At 33.2% G+C, this 4,818-nt stretch overlaps 1 pseudogene; it reads left to right on the top strand.

The window, feature by feature from the left end:
- Window positions 1–545: 545 nt before the first annotated feature.
- On the top strand, window positions 546–4,510 carry LOC100452799 (chromobox protein homolog 3-like; annotated as a pseudogene).
- Window positions 4,511–4,818: the final 308 nt, after the last annotated feature.

The raw sequence follows: 4,818 nt of genomic DNA, 5'->3' as shown, positions 1-4,818 counted from the left end.
GGACTATAGTGAGTACATTCAAAGCCTTTCATTAAATAGACATTGATGACTCCATCAGTGTTCAGGTATGTCAACATATTTTGCTGTAAGGAATTCCTTTACTTATCAATAGTCAACTGGAATAAGATACTTAAACATGAATGACATGAATGAACATATGCCTAAGGGTTTTCAATTCTTTATGAATATATTTAATGTTGTCTCAATATTTTGATAATGACTTAGACACACACACCTTAATCATGAATTCTGGACTATGTATCTTGATAATTATGTCCTAGCCAGGCATTACTAATTTTAACGCCAGTGTTTGCGTTCAGGATTGATTTAAAATCAGACAAAACAGTTTATTTTGCCCGGACTGTCTAGAAAATAATTCAGAGAGACTTAACTCCTAAGTTTTACATTCATGCCAAGTGAAATTCAAATGTTTTCCACAGTGCTGTATAAGAACATATGTATGTGAGGCATGCAGGGCCGGAAACTGGAGCAGCTCAGAGGCAGTGAATAGCTCTTCAAGCCTGCAATAAAAAACGACCTCCAATAAAATTACATTGCAAAAAATGGGAAAGTAACAGAATGGGAAGTGTAAAAAAGTCAAAGAGGCAGAGACTGAAGAATTTGTGGTGGAAATAGCAAATGGAAGCTGGAGTATTTCCCGAAGTCGAAGGGATTTACAAATGCTGACAGTACTTAGGAACCGGAAGACTACTTAGACTGTCTAGAGTTAATTGAAACATTTCTTAATTCTCAAAAAGCTGGCAAAGAAAAAGATGATACAAAAAGGAAATGTTTATGTGACAGTGAATCTGATGATAGCAAATCAAAGAAAAGAGATGCTGCTGACAAACCAAGAGGCTTCGCCAGAGGTCATGATCCAGAAAGAAAAATTGCCACAGAGAGAAGTGGGGAATGGATATTTCTCCTGGAATGGGAACATTCAGATGAGGCAGACTTGCTGCAGGCAAAAGAGGCAAACCTGAGGAGTCATCAAATTGTAATTGCTTCTTATGAAGAGCGATTGCCTTGACATTCTTGAGGAGAAGATGAAGCTCAACAATTGTTTGCACTGCATTTTACATATGTATGATATATATATATATATAAAATCTGGATCTTGGTCTTTTATTTAGTAATGTGAAGAAATCTCTACATTCTAATGAAAATCAAGTTTGATATGTTTGTTTTCAAAATAGTATTGGGAGATTTGTCAGGAGATTTTTTTTTTTTTTGGCATCAATCACATTGGTTACTTTCAACAAATAAATGAAACTTTCTGTAGTTGCTTTCTTTATCAGAAAAGAACATTTGATACCATGGCATATTTTGTCCTCTGCACTAGAGAACAGCTTTGTTAATGTTGAGGGAAACTTCCTCAGTCATTATACAATCAGTACTTGTGTTTAACTCGTATGCCTAAGAACCATTCTGAGTTTTATGTTTTGTGTGTTTATGCTTAAAGTACAAATGTAAATGGTTTTCTTTCTTGGTTTATTTTTAAACTTTCACCAAAACAAAAACCATGGGTATGCCCATGGTCCTGGGATGCCATAATTCTGTGCAATCTAAGAAATAAATCACTTCAAGTTAAATTGAAATTTTTCCTGAAGTCATAATATTTCACATTACATAGATGATTCTATAACTAACTGGATAATTTAAAAGCATCCACATCAGAACACACATTTATACCTATATTCATATAAATGTGATTGTTTGTTTTCAAAATTTCTAAAAGGAAGATTTTTTATTACTACCAACAACCTCCTCACTCAGACGAGGAAACTAGACTAATCTTGCTGTTTTAATTGGCTAAGCAAGTGTTAGTCAAATAGACATATTTAAAGATTCCTCTAATGAGCCTTTCCTTTAGAAAAAGCTGTAATCCTTATGCTATATTGATTAAAACATCATGATTTGTGGAATGTCTCAGTCTTGGCTCATGGAAACCTAATCAGATAAGTTTAGAAAAGGCAGTTTAGGACCTGCTGGCATAAATGGGTAAAGAGACATATATAATGTAAACAATTGATCTGCATGTGTTTTCCTTTACCCAACTCATTCCTTAAATGTAGGTTCATTTTTTTCAGTATTTGGGTTACTGGTTTAGCAGAAGCCAAGAAAATCAAGGAAAACAACACCTTTGTAATAATCAGAATGTTATCCAGCTGTATATTGTTTATTTTAAATACTGGTGTACAGTAGTCAATAAATAGCTTCACATTCTTTTATATATATATAAATATATAATATGAATATAATTTAAATATTATAATTTTTACAATATGTATATATAATAAATAATTTTTAATTGAACTGAATATACATATAAAGATTTCAGTTTTTGTATGAATATATGAATACATATATTCAGTTCAATTAAAATTGTTTAAAATTTCTTGGATATAACACTAAAATCATATGTAAAAAAATGTTAAAATTGAAAAAATTAGACCATCAAAATCTAACGCCTCAAAATTTAAAACATTTGTGCATTAGCTCATAAGCAACAGAGTAAAAAAGCCACCCACATAGTATAATAAAATATTTGCAAATGATATATGTGATAAGGGATTAATATCCAGAATATATTTTAAAACTCTTACAACTCAGTAGTAACAAAAAACAAAACTGATTTAAAACTGGCCTAAAGGATGAATAGACATTTCTCCAAAGAAGAAGATAGACAAATGAGCAACCAGTACATGAAAATGTTCTTACCATCAGTAGGGATTTGCCTTAGGGATATGCAAATCAAAACCACAATGAGATATCACTTCATGTCCATGAGAATGGCTAAGATAGATTTTAAAAAACACACACATACACCCAAAAACAAGATAAAATAACAAGTGTTGGCAAAGATGTAAGTAAGTTGGAACCCTTGTGCATTGCTGGTGGGAATCTAAAATGGTGCAGCCACTGTGGAAAATGGAATGGTTGTTCAACAAAAAATTAAACATAAAATTACCATGTGATCTAGCAATACCATATCTGAACATAAACCCAAAAGAATTGAAAGCAGGGGTGGGCCACAGATTTGTATACCAAAGATCATAGAAGCATTATTCGCAATGACCAAAAGGGAGAAGCAATCCTAGAGTCCATCAGTGGATGAATAAATAAATGTAATGTGGTATGTACACACAATGAAATATTATTCAGCCTGAAAAAGGAAGAAAAGTCTAACACATGCCTCAATATGAATGAAGTTTGAAGATACCACATGAAGTAAAATAAACCAGTAACAAAGGAAAAAAATGTTGCAGGATTCCATATATTTGAGCTGCCTAGAATAGACAGATTCATGAAGACATAAAGGAGAATGATGATGGCCAGAAGCTGGGGGAAGCTGGCTTGGCAAGTTATTGTTTAATGTGTATGAAATTTCAGTTTGGGAAGATAAAAACTTTCCGGAGATGGATAGTGGTGATGGTTGCACTACAGTGTGAATTTACTTAATGTCACTGAAACTGACACTTAAAAATTGTTAAAATGTTAAATTTTATGTTATATATGTTTTACTACCATTTCAGAAGTTTAAAAAAAACTATAGCAGTGTCTACAGAGTGTAAGCATCAAATCAAAGGAAATCTTCTGAAAGAATTAATTCATAAACTATAACATGGTAATTACTGGGGCAAAATTTGTCATTGACCATGAAACCCATGAATATTATAGTTATAACAAAAGTAAAACATTTTGTAGAACACATACGAAGAGTTGAAATTCACCCTCTCAGAGGCTATTCTTATCTTAAAATGCTATGCATTTCTTGCCACAAAAGCCACTACAACTGAGCAAAAGCTCTTCTATGTGCACCATTCAAAAGACAAATTTTAGACAGAAAGACATAGGAAATGCATAATCTAGTACAGGTATTTGTTTCTCTCAGAACTCCAAATTTTCAGAATGATTTTTTTGTGTCTTTTCTCTCTCCTGGGACTCAACAGAGAGATGAGACAAAGTTAGAGCATAGTAATCAGCTACCTTTCTTCTCTAATATATTCTTACAAACCTCCTGAAACAAATGACTGAACCTGACATTGCTCATCTAAACAATGGAGAACAATATTTTTGACACAAACTTTATTGAAATACAAGATGCATTTTATAAATTAAACCCATTTTTGTGTACAGTTCAATAATTTTGTCAAATGCACACATAATTTAATCTCTAACATAAACAAGATAGAGAAGATTCCTATCACCTTGGAATGTTCTCTTATATCCCTGTTCAATAAATCTTAACACCCACCTATGGCCCAGGCAACTCCCTATCTGCTTTCTATAACTATGCATTTTATTTTTCTAATGTTTTATGCAGATGAAATTGTACAACATGTGGTCTTTTTCTTCTGAGCCCCAAAAAGTAAAGAACTTTCTGGAAGAAGAAGAAATGGGGCAGAAGAAGAAGTCAGAGAGATTTGAGCACCAGAAGGGTTTGACATGCTATTGCTGGTTTGAAGATGAAGAGGGCAATATAACAGCAATGCAGCTCTGGCATTAAGTGCTGAGAGAGGCTCCCTGCTGACAGACAGCAAGGAAATAAAGACCTCAGTCCCACTGCCACAAGAAACTGATTTCTGCAAACAACATGAAACAGCTTAGATGAAATTTCTCCCCAGATAATAACCCAGGTGAGCCAATACGTTGATTTTGGCCATGTAAGACCTACAGAAGAGGAACCAGTGAAATTTACTCTGATTTCTGTCCTACAGAACTTAATGTTAATGTGAATGGCTTTAAGCCAGTACATTTATAGTATTTTGTTACAGCAGTGATAGAAAACTAGTGTAACATATAAACACAAAGAAG

Source organism: Pongo abelii, chromosome 11 (genome assembly GCF_028885655.2).
Source record: "Pongo abelii isolate AG06213 chromosome 11, NHGRI_mPonAbe1-v2.0_pri, whole genome shotgun sequence".
Lineage (NCBI taxonomy): Eukaryota > Metazoa > Chordata > Mammalia > Primates > Hominidae > Pongo > Pongo abelii.
The sequence above is the reverse complement of the archived record's forward strand: the minus strand, read 5'-3'. Positions and strand labels throughout refer to the sequence as shown.